Source organism: Aulonocara stuartgranti (assembly GCF_965226115.1).
Source record: "Aulonocara stuartgranti genome assembly, chromosome: 3".
NCBI classification, from domain to species: domain Eukaryota; kingdom Metazoa; phylum Chordata; class Actinopteri; order Cichliformes; family Cichlidae; genus Aulonocara; species Aulonocara stuartgranti.
Window position 1 is genome coordinate 36,438,583 of NC_138941.1, and position 12,382 is coordinate 36,450,964.

The following is a 12,382-nucleotide window of genomic DNA, read 5'->3' on the forward strand; positions in this document are numbered from 1 at the left end:
TCGCACCATTGCACATGTCCCTACGCTTCCCATTGGGACACGAACCAAAAGGGTGCTTTGCCCCCAATAATAATACAACCCACTTCTTGCCCATGTTCCAATTAATGTGCTCGGGTCACTCACATTATTCGTGGTTCTTCCCGTGGGTGTGACGGCACACCAAGTAGGGTCGATTTCTCCCACGTGGTACTTTACTTTATCTGTAGAAAACCTGAAACATGTATAGTTATCTTGTTTTGGCATAAATGAATTGGCATTCTCCGCTTGCCCTATCGTGTTTGGTGCCGAGATTATTCGTTTATCAGTTAGATTTGTCATTGAGTTTTTAAGTGTGACTCAGGCTTTGGGGTAAACTAAGTGTACCCTAATTACCCCAAACGAATCTGTCCCTGACACGTCCACCCCGATTACCAGATAGAATACGCCTCCCGGGCTCTCGGCTTTAGGCAGTATGTTCCATGGACCTAAGAAGATGGTGACAGGGTTATGAAAAACAGAATAAACCCTTTGAATTACTATTCCTTGCAGGCCTTCCGGCACATTTGGCTGCCATCCTACTCCTGTCCAACCTACCTCATTTTCCCAGGAGCACCACTGACCTGCTGTGTATGTATGGATGTGTTTGCCCCAGGAGGGGCTACAATAAGCATAACTGGAGCATATCATAGGGTGATTACAGACCCACATATCATATGCTCTCCAGCTGCTACTAGCTCCTGCACACTTAATGACGTCACACAAATCAAACGTGGATGAGCTGGTGGACCCTTTAACATAATTTAATTCTATGCCGTTGTATGTGCTGAGACACTCATCACCTTTACCTGACACCTCGCGCTTTAGTCTTTTCACCGATCCCGTTTTAGCAACTATTGTCTCAGGAAGTGCTGTGCTGGACTGGCATCCGCGTCCGACCGATTCACAAAATGCGCCCTGCAACATAGAGAGACCTAATATTTAATAATCCACATTTCACTGTTTATGCTTGTTTATGTTTAAGTTGTTTATTTCTAGTTTTTAGTTTGTTCTTATCTGTTTGGGAGCTGACATAGTCTCTATGGATAAGGGTTTTTTCCTCGGGTACCCTAAGGAGAAAAGCTCCAGAGAGGCGTGTTTCATGTTAAAAGTTAAAATATAACAAAAGAGATTTTGCTCAACAAAACAATACCTTTCAATTGCCGAACCCTATCTCTCCCTCATTTATGCATTGTGTATAAAATGAACTCAACCTGTAAAAATAGAAAGGTCAATGTGATGACAGACATATTCAATGCAATATAAACCCTGTAAGAGATATTACTGATAAATGATACTGTGAAACATTTTATTAATACATTCTTCATAAGGCAAATTATATGGTAGCAATAAAAGAATCTCTGAATCCCAACAGGTGTTCATGTCATTAGACCACACCCCTTCTCATTACAGAGATGCACATCACCTAATATGCTTAATTGGTAGTAGGCTTTCGAGCCTATACAGCTTGGAGTAAGACAACATGCATGAAGAGGATGATGTGGACAAAATACTCATTTGCCTAATAATTCTGCACTCCCTGCATGGAAAAAGATATGTTTTTCAAATTTTTTTATGTTTTAGTATATACTATTACAATTAGGGATGCAACGATACCAATTTTTTCAAACCGATACTTGGATCTGAGTACATGAATTGGAGGACAGGTTTTATTTTATTCTCTGCCGATGAAAAATTAAATCTTAATAAAAATGACCACAAAAAAATTTCAAGTGAAAAATAAGCACTTCTGTTAAATTATTGCAGAGTCTCCACATTGTAATTTAGCAAAATATCACTAAACTATTGGCACTGTCTCGAGCTTTCAGAATAATAAATAAACACTTCTGTTTGGAATAAAATAAATACAAATTAGGTTTGAGAATAAAATAAACTTTTAAATTATTGCAGAGTGTCCATATTGTAAACAAACAAACAAAATAACGAAAGTATTTGGCACTGACGAATAAACTCATCTGCCCGTGGATCATCAGTCCACTGTGTCGTTTAACCGAGGACTGACATCGCGCACACACTGCTTGTCTTTACCTCTTCAGAAAGTTTTGGCACCATTATCTCTCTGATGTGTGGGCGGCTGGGAATTTCATATCGCAGCTTGAGTATGCTGAGAAGACGATGCAATCCTATGTTTTCCACGACCGGCATTGGCTGGTCATCCAGAGGGATAAAATGAGTCAGAGCCTCTGTTATTTTAACTGCCCGTGGATTTTCTCTTGACATTTTTCATCGCTTTTCCAAAACCTGAGTTAAAGTTGGCTGTTCCGGTCCACACTGCTGACATTTTGTTTAGCCTAGCTACAGCAGCCTCCAGTTTCTCTTTTTTTATCTGGAGCTGCCAGTCTGACTCGTCTAACCCTGTGCCTGTTTAGCGCGGGATGTCCCCCTAGTGGCCAATCTAAAAAACTACAACAGAAATGGCAAGCCACCCTCTGATTAATGAAATAAGTTGGTATCGGTTAACTTTTATGAGTATGAGTCCATACATATTTTACAGTATCGGCCCCGATACCCGATACCAGTATCGGTACATCCCTAATTACAATCATGCATGCTCATTTTAAAAGTTAAATATGTTTGAACTAATCACAGTGATCGTTGTTGTAATTCTATGGGATTCAAATCTTATTATAATTTGAAGCTTCTAACAAAAGCAAACTTGACAGTAAAAAATTTGAAAACCTGCTGGATCAACTCGACTCAACAAGAAGTTATACTGAAACAAAATCAAGTTTTCAGAAATTAGAATTTTGCTTTTGATCCATGAAAACAACAAACAACCCTTCAAAGCTTAGTTTCCATTAAAAAAAAAACATAATTATTTAAATATATTTCAAGCTTCATTTTCAAATCCTGGCTGTTAATCTGAAGGGGTCACGTGAAGGACACAGTCAGATAGTTTAACAGTGCTAATAAACTGAACTCAGTACAAATGAGTGTTCAGAAGAAAGTATTCAGGCTGGGATTTACAATTCTCTTTCTTTCCACAGGACAAAGGTTCAGGCCACTCTGACCTCTATTGCAGGCTAGATGAGAGTGTCTCAGGCAGGTATTCAGGTAAGTATTAAGCATGCTTTCGGACAGCTTTCCTAGCAGGAGGGAAAAGACAGGTGAAAGAGTACAGAAGAGACAGAACTTGATGCTACATCATACACAGAACAACAATAGGGCAACAAGTGGAAGTGAAAGCCAGTTTTAAGTACTGCCACCGATCGTGGGTGGAAAACAGGTGCACCAGCTGGAGACTTCCTGAGACCACGTCCACCACTGGAAGACAGTGGTTAGCAGTGTTGGGTAAGTTACTTTAAAATAGTAACTTAGTTACATTACTAGTTACTTCTCCCAAAAGTAACTCAGTTACTTCAAGTTACTCGTTACTTTCAAAGTAACTAGTTACTAGGGAAAGTAACTTTGGTTTTACTCAGAATTCTCTTGTTAATGTGTTTCTTCCATAACTTTGCCAGTCTTCTAGCTTGCTTACTTGCCACAGTGCACTGTGCCACCTACCAATAGAAAGGAAAAGATAATGTGCATATTTCCACGAGAGAAATCCCACACCTGGACCGTCGTTGACTACTGCCATGATTCTAGCCTACGTCACAGCGTCATGTGCGCCTTTTACATCCAACACAAAAACTGCAGTCGTGGTGCTTTGATTTTACTCAGAACTCAGAAATTCTGCCTTCTGAATAGGAAGATGTAGGTAACACCAGACTGAAGATGAGCTGCATACAGGGCTGGACTGGGACAGAAAATTGACCCGGGCATTTTGACTAGAGACCGGCCCACCATTATAGGAAAAATCTTAAAGCCTTTGAATGAAAACAAACGCTGTTGTGACAGTGATGTACACTGTTCTGATGGTATATATGCATCAATCTATCAATCGTTTGTTGTAAGATTCAGATAATTATTTTTTAAAAGCGAGACATTTTAAATGAGAATAAGAAAGAAAAGTATTTCTTTGTGCCCCCCTTTCCCTGTTAATGTCCTACATGCCCCCCTGGCCACACTTTGCTAGATCCGCACCTGCACAGTTACCAGCTGTCAGCTACCTAAAAAAGGATCCTGGTGTTATTTGTCTCTCAGAAACAGTTCATAACTTCCCTTCAACTCATTCATGTCACCTAAAAGGTAAACCTGTTTCTCCATCACTGTTCAGCTCTGATGATCCAGTAAGGACATCTCCTGGTTTCATCTTCATGTTTCCCTCTCACCACATATCCAAACCATATCATGACCAGCAGGTTTTTTGCAGCTGTGGCTCCAGCAAACATCAGCTGATACTAGAAATTAATATTAAATTCTAACAACAGCTGATCAAGCTTAGACGTGCTGCTGTTGTTTCCTCTGGTTTCCTCTTTCGGCGCAAAGTGGGCGATAAATAAACAAGAGAGCCGGGAGAAGTAGAAACGGGAGAGGGAGGGGGGAGAATGAAAGAAGAAGAGGCAGCTGTGCAGCAAAGACACAGAATAACTCCAGCTTTGTGCCTTTTTCATTGTAGCTGAATTACGGGACAAACTGTTCCTTTTCACCTCAATAAGAAACGCGTAATATTTTCTCTGAATACCAGACGGGACGGTTGGCAACTCTAATAACTTATGAACAAAATAAAGTTCAACATCATTAACTTCATAGCACCACCCAGCTGTATAGAAACTCCGTCATGCTAGCTAGCACGCAGTACGGAAAAAGTCAGAATAACGAAAATAAACTCCACCTAAACTTGGTTTATATCTGACCCAGAGAGACTGCAGGTCATAACTTCTTACCTGAAGTTCAGTTCACACTTGGACCGGCGGCCGCCTCGGGTCTCTTTTCCTTCTGCGTCCCTTTTCCTTCATCCACCTGCTGGCCTCCACCACTTGCTAATGTTACTGAATCTGTGGAAGCTCCGCGATAGCCACCACACGAAGTAACGAGTAACGACCCTATCTAAATCCCAGTAACGACTAACGCGTTCCTGATTTTGGCATAATAACTAGTTACCGTGCTCGTTACCACAATAATAACGTAGTTACTGTAACGCGTTACTTAATAACGCGTTAGTCCCAACACTGGTGGTTAGTAACACCCACACCAACATTCACACTGATAGAAGAAAGAGAGAAGACAGATCTGCACCTGGAGGACAAGTGGGGGGCAGGGACATGATAATGACGGCATATTCATCCCTGTGAACCAAAAGATTCAGTTTCAGAGTACTCTAAATGCTCCTTTTTGCACTGTATGACCTGTATGATGACTGATGACCAAACCAAACCTTCTGCTTGTGAGGAGTGTCCATGTAGAATAAGTCAATCAAGGTAAAATAGCTAGTTTCAGACAGACAAGGCCCAGTGTCAGAGAAATGAGGGTTATTTTGAAGTGTGAGTTATGTAGTGCTACTCTACAGAATCCAAGACAGAAGTACGGAGCTGGAAATGAGCACAAAGATCCACTTTATGGATAGCCTCCTGCAAAAGTCAGATTTAGGTCCAACTGTGCACTGCACCTGAAAGCACAAAGAGACTGGAGGATTGTGATTGGAAGTTTATATACAGGTTACTGGTAAAGTAACTAAGTGTTAAATCCACCGTATGACCGGTCGATTTTTAATCAGGCACAGAGGGAGAATTAACCAAAATAGGCTTTTTTTTGCCTCTTTATTCTCGTGGATAAAAGTGACACATTAATATTGTCAAAATCTCTTTCTGACACCAAACATGTAAATTAAATAAATAATTCTGAATGACTATCTGCAAATAAATGTTGAATTAGGGCTGCAAGGCTTGCCATCCATAATGACTGGCCCACAAAAGGGTTCACGCTGGGCTTTCAGTCAGTCTCGCAATTTCTTGTCACACCTCGCCAATGCCTTTTGTGCTCATTTAAAAATATGCTGCTCGTTCCTCTGCAGCTCTGCAGACACCATCTCTGCTCTGCTTGAGGGGCTGCTGGGCTCTGGAGTCCAGTCAACGCTGCTGACCCCAAGTTGTAAGGACACTGAAGCTGCTATAATAGATTATTCACACATTGAATATTCTCTTTCCAGTCTTAATAATTTGTTGTGATATCAAGACTGTTTATGGTAATGGTGGAAATATTTCTCATGGAGAAATAATCTTTAAGGAGATGCAGATGTGAAGTGTAAACTTTTGATGGAAATACTTGATATCATGGAGAAGAGAGATGATCATACATATGATCATCATATTCTGAAATGCATCCTTCCACAGGGTTTTCTTTCCATGTAGAAGGAAAAATAATTAATCCAATGATGAATTTGCGAATTTGCTCACTTACCAAGAAATGAAGTCTCTAATTTAATGGTATTTTCATTTTGATGGAGAGGGACAGAATAGAAACCACATTTTCAGAAAAACACTTTATGTAAAAGTTATAAACTGATTTGCAAGCCACTGAGCAAACTAAGTTTTCCATCTCTAAATAAAATATGACTTAGTAGTTGGTGGAAAAACTCTTATTGGTGAGCACAGCTGTAAGATGTTTCTTGTATTTGGTCTCCAGGTTTGCACAAATCTCAGGAGGGATTTGGCCCACTCTTCTGTACAGAAACTCCCTAAATCCTTTAATCTGTGACGGTTCTCAGTCATCCAGGTCATCGTAGTCTAAGGAGCTTGGAAAGAGAAGCATCTGGACTTCTTTAGGTTCCTAGAAGATCTTTCACCTCTCATCTGAGAAGCTTCTTCAGTTCTAAGAGCAACTGGTGAAGAGTCACAGATTAAGCCCTATGGGAGTGTCCCCAACAGGGTCATGGACCACACCAAGCCACACCTTCACACCTTAAGTAGAGGTGATTAGGTAGAGGATCAATAGGGGGTCCATGACCCTCCTGGGGACACTCCCATAGGACTTAATCTGTGACTCTTCACCAGTTGCTCTTAGAACTGAAGAAGCTTCTCAGATGAGAGGTGAAACATCTTGAAGAAACCTAAAGAAATCCAGACGCTTGTCTTTCCAAGCTAAATCCTTTCTTACCTGCCCCGTGGCAGCTTGAACCATCAGCTCCCTCCACAGACTTTGTATAAGTCTGAGTCTGTCTAGGCCACTACATGAACATAATGTGCTTCTTCTTTAGCCGCTCCTTTATTGCCTTGGTGGTATGTTTTTGGTTGTCGTCATGCTGATAGACCCACCCATGACACATCTTCAGTGTTCTGGCTGACAGAAGGAGGTTCTCTTCCAAGATTTTACAGTACACAGCTCCATCCATTGGGCCTCAATGTAGTGAAGTTGTCCTGCACCCTTATGAGATAAGATTTTGGTGAATGTGGTCCAAACTGCCTTCAGATCATTAACAAGCTCCTCCTGTGTAGTTCTAGATGATCCACCACCTTTCTCCTGATCATCCTCATCCCATGAGGCAAAATCTTGCACTGATGATCAATTTATATTTGTTCCATTTCCCAATGATCACACCGATGTCACCAAGGACTGTTCATTTCTTTGCAATTGAGCAAACATACAAATTCAGCAAGGAATCAGATAATTATTTCCCCCACTGTACTCTAAACTAGACAACAGTCAGCCAGGCTGTGCTCGAGGCTTCCACAGAGGTAAATCAGAAAACACCTAAGAGGCAATTACCTAACACTATCACTACCTCACCAAACAGAGGGACTCGTCGAGGAAATCCATCACGCTGAATGAGTCCTAAATGTGTCCCAGTTTTATAAAAGGTAAACGTCAGTATAATTGGATGTTTGTGATGAAGCGGCACTGACAGTTTGCAACACAACTGGAGGCAAAGATTAAGCACTGACGTATTTCTCCTGACTAACTCTACAGTGTCAACAATTTCACAGATAGATAACCATTAGTCATAAAAGCATTGAGACTCAGAAAGAAAACAAAAGGCAAACAGAAGTAGAACAGACAAAGTTTTTTTTTTCTCTTTTTGATGCATGTTAAGACACTGTTTAACCAGTAAAGAGCTACACAAGTAATTTTCATATGAACAAGGTTGACTCTTTAAAAGCAAGGGCAACTGTTTAATATGTTACACCATGTAAAATTAAGAAAAAATGCTTTCTAAGTGACTACAAGGTGCAGTGGATTTTATGCACTTGATGCGATTGCTTCCCATTAAGTTCATGAGACATAAATTTGGGATTTTGTAACCTCGTTTCTTTTTATGTTTCTCTGCGTCATTTATTCTGTTATTAAAATACTGCACTTACAGATGCTGTGTTTGTGTTTGCAAAAAGACATCACAGTCTGACAGCTCTACAAGTGCTGGAATAAGCTCATCTCTCTGGGCTGTGGCTGAAAAGTTGTCATTAGGACACGTCAGACTCTCAGCCCCTTTAACTGCTGTCTCTTGCAAAATATCATTTAAGAACTTCATTGTTCAAATCTCTTAAAGGGGGTCTATTGTGCTCATTTGCAACTCCACGATTTTATTCTTTGACTCTACTAGAGGGCAGCGTGGTGGGACCATTAGCACTGTTGCCTCACAGCAAGAAGATCCTGGGTTCATCTCAACATCTGGTTAGGGTCTTTCTGTGTGGATGTGTTCTCCCCGTGTTTGTGTGGGTTCTCTCCGGGTACTCCAGCTTCCTCCCACAGTCCCAAGACATGGAGTTAGTGAGGGTTAGGTTAACTGGTGATTGCTAAATTGCTCATAGGTGTAAATTTCAGTGTGAATAGTTGTCTGTCTCTTTGTGTTCGCCCTCTGTCTGGCTGGCAAGTTGGGATAGGGATAGGGGGATAGCCCCCCTGTGACCCTGATATGGATAAGTGGAAGAGAATGGCTAGTATAAAATTGCTTTTGCATTCACAGTTCAGAATTAACCTTGTTTATTCTGTACTGATCCTCCTCTGTTCACCCACTCCGTGAGACAAGCTGTTTTAGCTCAGATTAAACTTAAACTTTCTCCTGATTGGCTGAAAAAAGGCCTGAACAGCAGGTCTGAGATGACCAAATTAACACTGTCCACTCACTGACATCACATGGAACCAAAAGAAAAAAAAGACCTGTGAAACTAAGTGTTTAGAGCAGTCTGCAGCTTTTTGAAACTTGTTTGATGTTTAATATGAGTATCCACTAAAAAATATACAGCATATACTGCATGACAGAAAAAAGGAAAAGCATAATATGCCCCTTTAAAGGAAAACCATTCCTACTCCCAGTAGGAATTCCTAGTAATTATGGCTGAATGAGAGGCATTATTCCCCACCAACAAACAGGAATCATCTTTGCTGTCAGCACATCTCTCCCCTTGGACACTCCACACATATAAACCCGACAGGTCCTTGCTACCTGAGAGCTAACGCTGCAGCACATTTTTTGATACAACAACAAATAATGCAACTTTGGGTAAAGGTGTGATTTTTTAAATACAATGCAGTTTTTTGTCTGGTATTTCACAACAAAGTGTAGGCACACATTGATAAGATGTGTGCCCACTCATCTGCAAGGACTGGGAGCTCTTATCACATTGATAAGAGCTTCCAGTCAATAATTGAGAAACAGGGAGTGCAAGGCAGGTTAACTGCTGAAATATTCATGCAGATTCAAGGCAATACTGGGAGACAGCGTGAAAGTGCTGCAAACTTGCTACTACTGTCCTTCCTCTCCTGTAAAGACACGAATTATAATTTCTTGGTGCTCATTTGGGAAACTGGATTTGGTGAAGTGGAGCTTTGAACTAGAGGTATGCTGCTCACTGGTTTGACTCCCTGGGCGAACTTTTAGAATGAGGTAAGATGATGAGTCATGGTCTCACCTCCTTCTGGAACCACCACTAAAACACTGCCAAGGCCATTTTTTAATGTACTAAAGCTGCATGATTACATCTTTACCAACCAAATGGATGCTATACCCTAAATATATTATTTTTATTACTATCATTGGGAAGTAAATGAAACTGAAACCATCAAAAAATGACATATTAAGTATTTCAGGGCTCACTTTGAAAAGAAACTCAAAACTTTTAACTGAGAAGAAAGACACAGGAGGGTTTAAAGATAGATAGACATAGAACAGATACGGGTAGACATGTTATCATCCCCTTTTTGCCCCTTGAAAAACAAGAAAAAGAAACAACACAGAGAAGCTAGAAGACAAATGTATTGTTTTTTTTCCTTGTCCATTCAGTATACTTTGATTGTTCAAACATTTAATTAAAAATAACCAGAAATGTATAAAACACAATTCATTTAAATACCTATTTTAAGTCAGCTGGTGTGATGAGACACTTGGACTTAGTGCATGAAGTACTTCTAAGGAGGATGACTGTGTATCAATGGGATGCTGCTGAGTTATTGATGTAGATATTAAAGACACTGGTCATATTATTACATTTGTAAAGTGGTTTTACTTCAAACTTATTTTCATCGCCTTTTCATTTTACTTCAGATGCTTTGGCTAAAGGTTATGTTTCTACTAGATTTTCAACAGTTGGCATATTATTAGTCCACAGACTCAGTCACATCTTTCTGGTCTTGAATATAAAGTAAAGTATAATTGAGTGATGAATGCTTTTGATCGAGATCAGTGGGTGTCATGATTATCAACTCAGGCATCTCTTCATCTTAACCCTTGTGTGGTGTTCATATTTTTGTTACTCAGCCAGTGTTCATGGGTCTGGTGGACCCGCTAGAGTTTTGGCTTTCCAAATTAACACTATCAAACAATTTTATGTTAAATTACTCAACAGATGTTTACTTCATCCCAATTACAAGACATATGAACAGCAAACATGGTTAATTTTTTCCCTTTACCTTTGTTAGATCACATTTATGAATTAATGTGCTTCTCGTTTTTGTTTTTTATAAAATGTTATAAAAAAAATTAATCAGTTATAATCAATTGGAGTGAGTGGAAAGACACAACACATTTACACGTGAAGCAATATGTTTCACAACTAAATGGGATCAGCTGCTCATCAATGGTGACATTAGGCCCAGGGTTGTAAAACAGGGGGAGGTGGTGCACCCCTTATCCCACACTGTCCTGATGGCAGCTAGCTTGTCTCTCTGCCGTCGAGCTAGTCTGTCGTCTCGGTTATCAAAACGGATAATCCTGGAAATTTTGTGGAAGTTTTCCAGAGACATTGATGCACGGAAAGGTTCTTGCCGGTTTCTGCATCCCACAGGGATCCTGTGGATTCCCCTTTGGACCTGAAAACTCCTGCAAGGATAAGAACCCCAAAGTAGGCCTTTGGGGTTCTTAGATGAATTTGGTCCATCTCCTTCCACCTCTCTCCAAAAAAACACCTTCCTTCTAGATTACTGCAATCCAGAATAATTTTCCGGATGGAATCTGGGATGAAAAGCTCAAATGAAGACTTGATGTCCTGCACATGAGTAACTGTCAGCCGTGTTGGCCCTGGCTTATCACAGTAACAGCTCTGCAGGGTGGCTCATTTCTTGGGCAAGAAGACCATTCAATGTCACCAGTTATTGACATCCATATTTCTTCACTTGCTGTCTGGTGGGCTTGTTCTGGTCCTGGAGCTGGCTTCAGATGGGGTACTTGTCTTTGTTTTGTTACTAAATGGTGCTCAACCTCATCCTCTTCTTCAAAGTCACTGTCAGACTCTGAATTTTCAGAAATGTGAAATATTCTGAAACCTCTTTGTCAACATCATCATCCGAAGCCCCTCTTCCAAAATCAATTGGATGGCCCTCGCAGCAGATAATCTTTTGCCATCTTGATCAGTTGTGATAAGGAACCACACTGGCAAAGTCTTATTTATAGTATTATGCCACTAATTTGCAGGTGGGACAGGGTATGAGAAAATAAAATTTGGATCCCTCAAGAAAGAGGGTAAAATGTGCGGGAATGTAAGAGCAGACGGTGTTGATAGTTGAATTTTCAACAATGTTGCAACTTTGTGCGGGAGCAGGAGGGGAAGAAAACACTATCAGCAGCACCAGAAAGGAGGAAGACAGAGTGTGGGAACACAGGACCTACACTTTCAACACTTTTATTAGACCTGGGTCCAGTGGACCCGAACACCTTGTATGTAATGTAAATGCGTGGGGGGAGGTACAGTATGAGGTCATTGAAAATTAGTTCGGATTTATGTTCTTCACAGAAAATAAGCCAAAGCCAATGAATTTCAGGTTGAAAAAATAATTAATTGTTTAATTTTTCTTTTGAAAAAAACTGAAAACGGGTCTCACAGACCCGAACACCATACAAGGGTTAAACCTATTCAGATGTATTCTTTAGTGTATACGTGCGTTCAAGCGGGTGGATGTAACACTCGGCTGCTGCAATGTTTTATTTTTCGGGTTTTTTCCTATGTATGTGGGAAGGATTGCAGGATTTTTTGTGCATACAAATGCGCTAACTGAGGTTGAAAATATAATTCCGTTGCAATCTGCTGAGGAAATC